We start from the raw sequence: 13,821 nt of genomic DNA on the forward strand, positions 1-13,821 counted from the left end.
AATGTTGCGGGATCCGGAATTCATTAAAAAAATGACAGACACTGAAAAGGCTGTCTGGCTCAGTTTTAAGATGGTTGTTGAAAATTTTTTAGGCAATCACAAAAGTGCAGATTACAAAAAAATTGTTTCTGATATGGTTTCAAATTTTGGTGAATTGGGTTGTTTAATGAACTTGAAGCTCCATTTTTTTGATTCTCACATTGACGATTTTCCAAAGAATCTGGGAGATTTTAGTGAAGAACAAGGCGAACGTTTTCACCAAGACATCAAAGAGATAGAGCGTAGACATCAGGGACATTGGGATGTTAATATGATGGCTGACTACTGTTGGTCATTAAAACGAGATCAAGTTTCAAAGGGAACTAAACGGAAGCGACACCCACTCCGTAGATCTTTTGAAAAAAAAGAGTCCGATATTGTCGAATAAAATCGTGAGAGGCGAGGGGACTCACGCTAATCTAGCACCCCAACGTGAGAGGCAAGGGGAACTCACGCTAATTCAGCACCCCAATCTAGAAAGACGAAGGGACTCATGCTAATATAGCACCATAACGTGAAAGGCAAGGGGACTCACGCTAATCCAGCACCCCAACGGGAACAGATATTACTATATCCACGCCGTTGTTCCTGGGTAATGCTGAAAGTAAATAAAACTTGTTCCAAAAAAAGTGTTTTATTTTTCTTAGATCCTACAATTTCAGGCAAGGGGAATCATGCTCATGGAACACCCAGATGGGACTATTGGAACCCCAGATTCAAATTGAGCGACCCAAAAGATATAAAGATATGATTGTAAAGTCGGCCGGACATGAAACTCTTTTAATTTTATACAAAATATACAAGAAAAAACGCTGTTTTCGTCATTTTTACGTCTCTTTTTTCATTTTTTGGGAAACTATGACCTGATTGGGTTATTGGGACCGCGGATTCGAAATGAGCGACCCCAAAAACATATAGATATGGTAGTGTAGTCTACCGGACAGACCACTTTTTTTCTGTGTGCATGTGTTATACACATACAGTAGCCATATTAGACAAATTAATTCGTTACTATCCGTTAAGACCAGAATAGCGTTTATAAAGTAAAAACGTTTTACAGATTAATCCGCCATTATTTTTTGCGACGGATTATAAGTGACAACAGTTGGGCTGAAAATATCGTAGGCAAACACACAGATGGCGCCACTAGTATTAAATACATATGATTTTTAGTCAACCCGAACCTTTAAAAGACAGGTATTCAAATGCCACTGCTATCGGGCTATTAGTTTGTGAGATAGAGCATTTTGAGTGAAGCATTTTTTGTTAGTTTAAAAAAAATGTATCAAAAGGAATTTCAATAAAGCATTGCTTTTTGGCGAAAAAGAATACTGTTGAAGCCCAGGCTTGGCTTGATAAACATTATTCGGATTCTTCACCAGGAAAGTCAACCGTTGAGAAGTGGTTTGCTAAGTTTAAACGAGGCGAAATGAGCACCGAGGACGATGCACGCAGTGGACGCCCCAAAGAAGTAGTTACCGACGGAAACATCAAAAAAGTCCACAAAATAATTTTGTATGACCGCAAAGTGAAGTTGATCAAGATAGCTGAGGCTCTGAAGATATCAAAGGAACGTGTTGTACGTATCGTTCATGAATATTTGGGTATAAAAAAGCTCTGTTCAAAGTGGATGCCGCGCAAGTTCACAATCGACCAAAAACAACGAATTCATGATTCTGTGCAGTGTTTGAAGCTGTTTACGCAGAAAAAAGCCGAATTTATACGTGGATATGTGACAATGGATGACCAGAATCAAAACGATCGTCACCTGAGTGGACTGCACGTGGTGAATCGGCTCCAAAGCGTACAGAGACTCAACAGTCAGCTGGCAAGGTTATGGCATCAGTATTGTGGGATGCGCGTGGTGTAATATTCATCGACTATCTTAAAAAAGAAAAAACTATCAACAGCGACTATTACGCAGCGTGATTAGAGCGTTTGAAGGACGAAATCGCCAAAAAACGGCCCCATTAAAAAAAAGGTGCTGTTTCACCAAGATAATGCACCGTGTCACAAATCAATTAAAATATTTGCAAAATTGCATGAATTGGGCTTTGAATTGCTTCCGCATCCACCATATTCTCCAGATCTGGCCCCAGCGACTTTTTCCTGTTCTCAGATCTCAAGAGAATGCTCGCTAGAAAGAAATTCAGCACCGATGAAGAGGTAATCGCCGAAACTGAGGCCTATTTTGAGACTTAAGACAAATCCTACTATAAAAATGGTACCAAAAAATTGTATGATCGCTACAATCGTTGTATCGCCCTCGAAGGTAAGTATATTAAATAATAAAATCACATTTTATCAACAAAAATTTTTTTTATGTTAACCTACGAACTTTTCAGACCAACTGTTATAGTAGCAATGATAGAAAAATGCATTCGCTATTATTTTTTAAGACCTTAATATCTTTTATGAAGTAAAAATGTTTCAAAGATTAATCCGCCATTATTTTTTGCGGCTTGAGTATCGATGATACACATATAGTAGCAATATTAGAAAAATTAATTCGTTACTATCCGTGAAGGCCAGAATAGCGTTTATAAAGTAAAAACGTTTTAAAGATTAATCCGCCATTATTTTTTGCGACGGATTATAAGTGATATAGTTAGTAGCAATGCTAGAAAAATTAATTCGCGCTTATTTTTTACGACTTCAGTATCTTTTAAGAAGTAAAAATGTTTCAAAGATTAATCCGCCATTATTTTTTGCGCCTTGAGTTTGGATGATACACATATAGTAGCAATATTAGAAAAATTAATTCGTTACTATCAGTGAAGACCAGAATAGCATTTATAAAGTAAAAACGTTTTAAAGATTAATCCGCCATTATTTTTTGCGACGGATTATTTGATATAGTAGCAATGCTAGAAAAATTAATTCACGTTTATTTTTTAAGACCTGAGTATCTTTTATGAAGTAAAAATGTTTGAAAGATTAATCCGCCATTATTTTTTGCGACTTGAGTATCGATCATGTAGTAGCAACGTTAGAAAGTTTAATGCACTCTTCTTTTTTACGACCTGAAGAGCGTTTAAGAAGTAAAAATGTTTTAAAGAATAAAACCGCCATTATTTTTCGCGACTGATATCAATTAAATAGTGGCAATATTATAAAAATTGATTCCCTATTCTTTTTGAAAACCTGGCTATCTTTTATTAAGTAAAAAAGCTTTAAAAAATAATCTGGCATTATTTTTCGTGACCTGAGTATAGATTATGTAGTAGCAACGTTATAAAGATTAAAACAATATTTTTTTTATTACCTGATTAGCTTTTATGAAGTGACAACCGTTAAAAGTTTAATCCGCCATTATTTTTTGCGACTTGAGTATCAATCATGTAGTAACAACGTTAGAATGTTTAATGCGCTCTTGTTTTTTAGGACCTGAAGAGCGTTTATGAAGTAAAAATGTTTTAAAGAATAAAACCGCTATTATTTTTCGCGACTGATATAAATTAAATAGTGGCAATATTATAAAAATTGATTTCCTATTCTTTTTTAAGCCCTGAATATCTTTTATTAAGTAAAAAAGCTTAAAAAATAATCCGCCATTACTTTTTGTGACCTGAGTATCGATTATGTAGTAGCAACGTTATAAAGATTAAAACAATATTCTTTTTTATTACCCGATTAGCTTTTATGAAGTAACAATCGTTAAAAGTTTAATCCGCCATTATATTTTGCGACTTGAGTATCCATAATATAGTATACATATTGAAAGATTAATTCGATATTTTTTTTTAAACCAGAGTCGCATCTGTAAATGTAAAACGTTTGAAAGTTAAATCAGCCAGTATTGTTAGCGACTTGTGTATAGATTATAGTATAAATGTTTAAAATATGAATTTACTATTTTTATGAGACCTGAATACCGCTTTTAAGGTATAAACGCTTGAAAGTTTAATCCGTAAAAAGAACGCGTCAGTTGCGTGTTGGCCATATCATCTGGAGAGGTTAGAGTGGATTTGTGGCACCCTTTATCTATAATTGTCGATGAGTCAATTTCAATTTTGCTAGGCTTGATTTAACGAGGAACTTGGGGATCTTCAAGACAAAAACAGGCACCGGTAATCGAGTTTACCTTAATTTGAGTTTGACTCGAGTACAAAGACGCACTGCTGAGCGATCATGCGACCTTTATCCACACAATGAAACGAGCAGATTGTTTTCGACTTACAGGTATATTTGTGAGCATTCTCGAGCATCGATCGATATTCGAGCAGCCAGTATAGTGAAAGCCACAATGCAGAGCATAGGTAGCATACGTAGCGACAGATTTCGGAGCGTTTGCTTAGTTTCGTTCTGACTATCGAGCTCTTCGTTGCTGTTCGCATTGAAAATGAGTTCTACGTCGTATCCAAAAGGCGATCACGAAGTTAACTATCGTGTTTCTAAGCGAAAAAGAACATTTTTTGGAAGACCAGACAGAAGAGGGTACAACGCTTTAGTCCGTCGACCCGCCTGCCAAAAAGTGCGATGATTTGACCACGTATGCTCTTTTGCGTTTCGGTCATTAAAAATATGCTGATCAACGAACAAGTAAAATCAACCGGTCCCCACGGAACACCTGGTGGCTAACTTAATTGTTTATTGCAAAAGAAAGGTGCGTTTTGTGATGATAGTACCACGTATGCCGAGGTTACCGATCGACGTTTCATAAAAAATAAATCCAGCGCAAAACAATCGACATACGGTTTCCGCGGGGCATAAGGGTTGGCATACACCCTTAAAAGTGTTTCGAAATTCTTCATTTTGTGATCATAGTACCACGTATGCCCTTTTGCAATTTGATTACTTTTCACTTGAAATGAACAATTTCAGAATGGCATACAGTTATCGCGGTTCTCGCTATTTTCATACCTGTACACACCTGCATTGATTGAAACGGTTTTGTGATGATAGTACCACGTATGCCTTCATAATATGTATTATGATACAATCAGTTTTATCAGGAAATGTGATCGGCATACTATTTGCATGGTTCAAACTTACCGGCATACGTGAAAAAGGTCTGTAAATTTTTTGGTTATATTGCTACGATAGTACCACGTATGCCATCATGATTTTCGTTCATATCATATGTAATTATACATGTATCTTGAATGGCATACGGTTTGGTTGGGGCAAAATTATTTCTATCTGTTAAGAGCGTTGCACGAATGATCCGGCTAATTTGCGACAACAGTACCACGTATGCCATCATGATTTTCGTTTATATTACGCATACAGCTGCCGCGAGCATCTTCTCTTCCTAGTACCGCCATTACACTACTCGGCGTCGGTTCGTCTTTTCTTGCGATATCGAAAGTTATCAAATTTATTTGATGTCAAGGTGACAAACCAAAATGTTGTGCTTTGTTTGCGGTACAGATCATGGAAAATTACAACATTTCAAAGAAGAAACGCTGGCTAAATTTGCAGAAAGTTTACTTTCAAGGAAACATTTTCATTAGAAATACCGCGAATGTGTTCTACCACAAAATGCACAGGACAGAAAATACGGTTATCATAGTAGTTGTTACAGCACATTCAATGCTTTGAAAGAACACCATCGACTGCCCGCAGACTTTGTTCCAAGGTAAAAATTTGTTTATTGTTTTAATAAAACAAACAAGAGACAGAAGGAGAAAGAAAAAGAATGAGAGAGGGAGAGAGAGAGAGAGATAGAGCAGGAGAGAGAGAGGGAGAGAGAGCGAGAAAGAAAGAGGGGAAGAGAGGAAGAGAAAAAGAGGGATAGAGAGAGTGAGAGGGAGAGTGATAGAAAGAGACAGAGATCGTCAGTTATATTAGTCGGTCGGTCGGTCCGTAAGAGTGAGGAAACGAATGAGATAAAGAGAGAGAGAGAGAGAGACAGCGCTATGAAGCGAGTCTTATACGACTGTATGAATCTTATTCTTACATCAGCATATTCGAAAATACGATACTATTTCGTCAAAAAATGATTTTTGTAGTAATGCAGATGAGGAGAATAATGACCAGATTCCTGCAGAAAAAGATGAGTCTGATCGTGATCTGGAAAAGCAAAATGTTAGAGATGATGAAACTGCAGATGATCATGCTAGCGACGGTGTTGTAAGTTACTTAGTTTTATTAAAAATTTGTACTAAGGCCAAGTCGTAAAAGAAAGATTGCAATGTTTTCGTTAATGTATGTTACTTTTATTTCTTTACTTATTTATTTTAAAATAATCCAGATTTTGCAGCTGAATGGTTTGATTGTGTAATTATACACGTAACATTTATCATTGCATTCGCGTAAAAAATTTACAAATTCCTTACCGTCAAAAATATAATAGATACAGTGCGAGTAGTCGAGAATTTGAAAACAAATAAGTCTTCAATTTTTTTCATTATGTAATGAAATAATTATACGTGTTTTTTTCCAAGTTAGAGGACGTACATAAAATTAAAATACTCATCAACGTTGACTGAAAAAGAAATATACAAGTATTTGTTTTTAAATGATAAGGGGTATAAAAAAATCTCTAGGAAACTGTATTGAAAAATTTCCGTCAGTATGTGAAAAACGCTGCCAATTGTTTGGCAGTCAGCTTCCTCGAAAAAAATGGGTTGATATCTTTTTTTTTTGTTTACCATTATATTTTTTGTTAATTCAATGAATGAATTTTCTGTAACGCAACCTTTTAGTGGTCAATTCCGATACCCATTTCAAAGTAGTTCAACAATGTAAGTTCTGGATCAATATTTTTGGGTTATATTTAACGTAAATTTGTGTTGTGATACTACGGTTATACACATAACGTTATATGACTACTGTTTGAAAATTCATTTATATTTACGTGATTTTCTTTCAAACGAAATGATTTTCTGTCTTTATTTTTTATCATAAATTGTCCAACATACAACTTTTTTTCGAAAACGATATATTTTTAACTGTAAAAATCTACAAGAATGAGTCATAAAACTTACATTAATTTTAAGATCAAACCGAGTAAAATGGATAACATTCATTTTTGAAAAAACAAAAAATTACATAATTTCAATTTTTGAGGGATTTTTCTTAAAAAAGTTATCTAACTCTTTCTTTACACGCTTCTTGTTGTTAAAACAAATAAAAAAATGTATTTGTCAAACAATATCGATCAAAAAGTAATTTAAAAACAAATTTTGAAAATTTGATTAGAAACAAATTTTTTTTCCACAACGATTCGTATTTATTACTTGAAAATTATACGTAACCTAAGGTACTAAAAAGGTGAGTCCAGAAAATTTTTGAATATTTTTATAACAAATTTTCGAAGATACTATCCATTTTCGAAAACCGTATATTTTCAGATGTAAAAACTTACTGGTCAAAGCTATCGAGGCCAATTTTTTTAAAATTGTAAATGATGAAAAGAAGTACAAGTGTAAGTCATAAAATTTACATAAATATCAAGATAAAACTGAGAAAAATGGAAAACTCGATTTTTGAAAGAAAAAATTACACAATTTCAATCTTTTGGAAATTTTTCTCGAAAAAGTTATTCAAATCTTTCTTTGCACCCTCCTACGTGTAAAAACAAATAAAAGTAGCGTTTGCCTAACACAATTGATCGAGTAGAACGTTTCAAAATGTGTGATAACAATTTTCAAAAATTTTACTGAAATTATATTTTCTAGTGATTTAGATTTCGTGCAATTTTCGGGTAATCAAAACGAATAGTTGTGACAAAAAAAATTTTTTTCCTAACAAATTTTCAAAATATGATATTTGTAATTTGTGTTGCATTGTTTTGTAAATAATTTCAGTTTATTATCAATTTATTTGAAATTTTGCATGTATCTTCTATAGGAAGAGTATACTCATTCTTTTTTTTTTTTGCTGTAGTGATAATATAAGTCATCATCTGGTGTAACGATATATAATTCTTGTAAATTTCTAACTCGTGACGATTTTGTTATGACATATGTCGGTCCTTTTTTCATTATATTGACTTAATTACAAAAACTAAATTATAATATTCATCAAGGTATTTATAAATAATATTTTTTTGCATAGGGAGATAAAATTACAGAAGATACTTACAAATGTATCATTTGTCAAAAGACAAGGAAAAAAAATAAAGAACGCTACCCAAACCTGTCATAAAACGTCAGCTTACAGAACATTTGATAAAATGGTTGAATATGCCAGTAAATGGGATGTGGATACGGCGAACCGCATAAAATCGTGTGAAATCGACAGTTTGCCCATCTTCTACCATCCTGCTTGCAAGACCAGTTACCATAATAATGTCCGAAAGGAAAGAATGAAAAAAAAAATTGGTCCCTGGCAGTTCACAAGACAGATTTACAAAACAGCTTTCAATACTGTGATCGACTACGTAAAAGAGAAGGTAACAGAAGAAGGCAGTGCTGTAAGCGAAAAGCATATTAGACAACTATTTGATGAATCTGTGAAGGCGTTGTACGCACAGCACAATAAAAACATACTTCTCCCGTATACAAGGCACATACCAAAGCGTGTTAAATTACATTTTCGAAAAGATGTCAAATTCATCATTCACAAAAAAAAGAAGCTTCTTGTTAAAAGCAATTCAAATTTTAATATTGATGACCTTGATGAGAAGGAATTGTTAACCAAAGCAGCATTGGTGCTGCGTCGAATTTCGAAAAACAGCACTGTTACAAAACTCGGACAGAACGTCAAAGTTGCGGGTTTGCTACAAGGCGAATGTGAATTGCCTCCAAAACTTTTAGATTTTTTACAAATCCTAATCGGTGGCGTTCGAAAAGCAGCAAGAATCTCTCGACGTACCGTGAGATTAGCAAAGTCATTTGCATCTGATATTTTATTTTCTGTATCCCACGGAAAAATGTTGCCATGCAAGCATATAATTTTAGGAAGTACAATCAAGAGCATAGCTAATAGCCACAGATTACTGAAAATACTAAACAGATACGGATACATTGCTAGCTATGATACTATTGTTGGTTTAGAAACGGAAGTTACGTATAGTGCGTCGGAAAGGTCTACTTTATGCCCGCCAGAAATTCATTTGAAAAAGGGACTAAAAACAATTGTTGCATTCGATAATTTTAATCGATTTTTCGAGTCCGAATCTGGAAAAATCACACTAGATGACACTGTCGGGATAGTTTTTCAAAATATCGTGGATGACGAACCACCTACTATCGGCGAAGAAAGTAATTCCAATGCAGAACTGACTAAGCAAGAGGAATTTACGCCCTCAGCGATAACTGAATCCAATGTGAGGCGTAGGAAACGATTTAGCGCGATTTTAGACGATGTAAGACCATATCACAAGAAGCCCAGAATGGAAGACGTATTAGTTGCTTTTGATTCTCCGTTGAGGACATTTATTCCCAACAACCTCAGTGAAATAAAATAACTTGATCTTTCGTGGCTTTTTTCTTACATTTATTGCAAGAATACACCGATGTGGGTAGGCTATAATTCAACAATAATCACAGATGACAGCAACATTCAAAGAGTTGCATATCTACCACCGATTAATAAATCTTCAACAGATAAAAGTGTTGTTTTAGAAACAATGCGTATGGCTTTAAAAATAGCTGCTGAATGTGAGGAGGAATATGCTCAAGTCACGTATGATTTAGGTATAGCAAAAATTGCTTTTCCGTTGAAAGTTCTGAGTCTGAAGAAATGAAGAAACTTTTCATCCACATGGGTGCTTTCCACATCGAAGCAGCATACTTTAAAGCTATTGGGTCGTTTATAAATGGTTCCGGATTACCAACGATTATGGTAGAGAGTGATCTTATAGGAGGAGGTTCAGTTAATGCACTTTTGAGTGGAAAGCATTTTAAGAAGTGCAAAAAAATTCATATATTGACCTCTTTAGCTTTGCAAATGCAACAATTCGATAGATTTCTACAAGAATATAATATAATTATTGATAAAAAGATAACAGATAAGTTACAATATATGTTAGATGCGCACACAAGAATTGATGATGAAGAACTTTTAAGTATAATGGAAAAGTATTGTGAATTCGAAGAAGTTTTAAAAGGGAAATTTGGTAAAACACCACAATACCATGCTACTTACGTACGGCTTGTAAATTACTACCTCCTTTTTGACCGAGCCATCAGGACCGCTGATTTCGAGTTATATTGCTATGCAATTAAAAAAAAGACAAGTTTATTCTTTACCTTCAATCATCATCTCTACGCAAAATGGCTAGTATGGTACGAAAGCGCACTTCTAGCTGTTGATGAAACACACCCGGGACTGAAAAGTGATTTATTCAAAGGATCTTTTAGTAAGTCGAATTTATCACTACAATTAATCGATGATTTGCATTAAATTTTTTAATTTTAATATACATTCCACTTCCGAACATGAATTATAAAAATTTAACATATGAAATTCTTCACAGCGCATTTTTTTTATAAAATATGTTTATCCAAGAAAATTCGCTCTTGGTCTTGGAAACTTGTAAAGAGTTTCATTTGGATGTCAAATAAAAATATTATATGATTTTGATTCGGGAAATTCTCAAAACGTGTATCGATTTTTTTATCATTCATTTATCCCCTTAAATGCAGATCATTGTATATTTGAGCCTCGCTTCTTCAATTACTTTCGAATACCGCTTTTCGATAATGGAAAATAATTTGTCATTGAAGGCAACTTTTTTTTTTCAAAATTTACAGTTTCATAGAAATCACCCTTTTATTGTTTGAATGATTTATATTTCACATTTATTGTTTTATTTTGTACAGCAATAAAAACCACGCCAAAACCTTTCTCCAGAAAGCCAATTGACTTAACATTGGAGCAAACCATTAATGCTGATGCTGGTAGGAAGTACAATGGATTCACGTTTTTGGCCAATTCTATCGAAGCGCGTCAGAGATGGTCAATAAATCACGGCATGCGATGCACACTGATAACTGCTGTTCTAGAGGATTGTGAAATGTCTAGCAAACAAGAAACGACCAATGACTTGCGTCCATATAGAATACGTAAATCAAGAGCACAATTGGAATGTTTCATAAAAAACTTGAATTCCAGAATGAATCCTTTTTCAACGGACGTAAGAAAAGAATTTTTATTTCAAATAGCGACAGGTAATAGTGCAACAAAAGAAGTCGAAGAATTCCTTTTGAATCTTGAACGGAACGGCGATCAAAGAAGGAAAGAACTGATCGAGAGTTGTGCAGAAGATGTACATAATTTCGAAAAGTACACTTTTAAAAAAAAAAAAAATTTCTAATTTTGTCAGTATGACTTTGAAGACCAAAAAAAATAGTGCCAAAGGAAAAATTCAAGAATTGAAGGTTCAACGTAACACATTTGCAAGAGTCCTAGGCATCATAAAATCCGAGAAGAAAAAAGTTGATATGAACAAGGTATGCATTGAAGAATAATATTAACGTCATTGAAACATACTTTTTTGTATACAAATATCAATTAGAATATTGTTATTCGACGGCAAATAGTTGATACTAATCGTAACTAGGAAAAAAATTAAACACTTACATTTTTATTGCATAATATATCCTTTTCACGATAGTGTGAATCAAAATACTGTACTTTAAAATGCAGTGAAACAAAACTTAAGTATAATTTCTTAAACCTATTTGTGTGTGGTCGATTCCCAAAGTTTTTCTGGTCTGTAGTAAACCTGAAACTCCACCAAACGATATAATAAATGTATAAACTTTCATAATCTATGATTCAAAAATTAATTTTGTTTTTTGGTATTTTTCAAATTGCTACGGCGAAATTTTTGTGAAAAAATTCATAAATTTTTTGTCACGAAAAAGATGCACTTTTCATAACAATTACAAATAATAAAAAATCTTCAGGATAAGCCAAGAAACATGCCAGAACTTGTTGGAGACTGCAGCAATTTTTTTTAATTATGTATTTAACATTCTTTTACAAAAGTAACGAATTTCTCTAACTCGCTTCAAAAATATTCAGGTGTGCTTCATTGACAATTCTAAAAACTTATTCTTGACATTTTTACTGACAAATGATGCTTTTTTCGAGAACATATTAATATTAGAAGATTTTACAATTACCAAAGATAAACGCCTATTTTTTCCGAAGCATTTCGGAGAAATTCTTGATTTTGAATTTTTGAGGGAAATTCTGAAAACTGCTAAATACGTCTCCGACAAATTCTGATATATTACAGACTAAAAAGCCTTTGAAAAATCGATCGAAAAAAATTGGAACTAAAAATGACGGTTTTTTGTTTCAACTAAGTATACAAATAATTAATTTTTTTTATGTAGTTACCCATATCGTTATAGTTATTCGCCGTGGATGAGCAATGTATAGATAGAGGTGTTTTAGATGTTCAAAGGTTACTAGAACTTGTATATTTTTGCAGCTCTTATGTTATCCCTTAGCGGAATGCCCTCCAGTTTTTTGTCATGCAGAAGGGCCCATACACAAAAGTGACAAATCAAGTTTGTCTAAACTTTTAATGAAGAGCGTGAAAGATCATGGAGAACCATCTAGGACAGATGTTGTAATTGTTGATGGATTTTTTTTCATGTATCTATTAACAGACTTACCACAGAAATTTATAGACCTTTCCAAAAAAATCTTGCATGCGTTAACGAAGTATACAGCAGACCAGATTTTTATTGTTTTTGATGAATATAAGACACCGTCGATTAAGGATAACGAACACATTTTTCGTGAAAATTTCGATAGAGAATTTTGCATTACTGGTGCGTGTTACTCACTCATTTGTTTATCCTTTCAGTCGCCAAATTAACGCAAAAGTCTCATTTAAAAAAAACATATCTAAAGTTTTTATAATGCTGATAATTTATATCACATTTTTCAAAATCATGATGGCGGATCAAACAAGACCGACAAAAATTTTTATGTTGTAAATGGTTACCAACCAAAATAATTACATTCGTTTTCGATGAAAAGTCAATAAATTCAAAGTATTTTTAGTACATGTTTAATAATATTTGTTTCATTGTTTCACTTACTACAAATGCATATAATTCGAGTTTGATACTAGTAACTTTCAAAATAAGTTATTCCGAAAATATTATGGTAGGATGGAGAATTGGAATCGGTAGCCACTATAATGGCTTTTGTGACTAAAAGGCTGTATTTGAGGTCGTTACAAGAATTCTATAAAACAAATTATTAATAAACACATTTTTTAGATGCTGATCAAAACCGTCCTGTGGATTTCCGAAAAGAGTTGAAAAATACATCTTTTAAAGAGTCATTGGTATCATTTCTTATTGATCATTGGTCAACAGAAGATGTAAAGCAAATCATTGGTCACAGGAAAATTTATATATCTTATAAAAAGTGCTATATGTTTACTGTGGTAAATGACACCGTGAAATGTGAGGTAGCCAAAGACTTTCAATGTTCAGGTCACGAAGAAGCCGATACAAAAGTAATATTCATATTACATCAATTAAACACGGCCTACAATGCTGTTCTTCAATGTTCAGATAAAGACATTCTTGTATTAACATTGGGTAATATAGCAGATCTGAACAAGGATAGAGAAGTGTGGATATTGTTTGGTACTAGAAATAATCGACAATACATAAATGTGAGGAAAATTCATGATAAATTGGGAAATAAAATTTGTAAAGCTTTACCAGGCTTTCACGCCATGACCAGGTGTAACTTCAATCCGGCCTTTTACAAATTAGGCAAAGCTCATCTATGGAACATGCATTGAAGAACGAAAAAGTTCAAGATGCATTTATAAATTCAAATGACAAAGTTGATGATTACGATGCAGTGTTGAAAATATTAGAAGAATTCACTTGCCAGTTGTATTCAACA

The sequence above is a fragment of the Belonocnema kinseyi genome, chromosome 1 (genome assembly GCF_010883055.1).
Source record: "Belonocnema kinseyi isolate 2016_QV_RU_SX_M_011 chromosome 1, B_treatae_v1, whole genome shotgun sequence".
NCBI classification, from domain to species: domain Eukaryota; kingdom Metazoa; phylum Arthropoda; class Insecta; order Hymenoptera; family Cynipidae; genus Belonocnema; species Belonocnema kinseyi.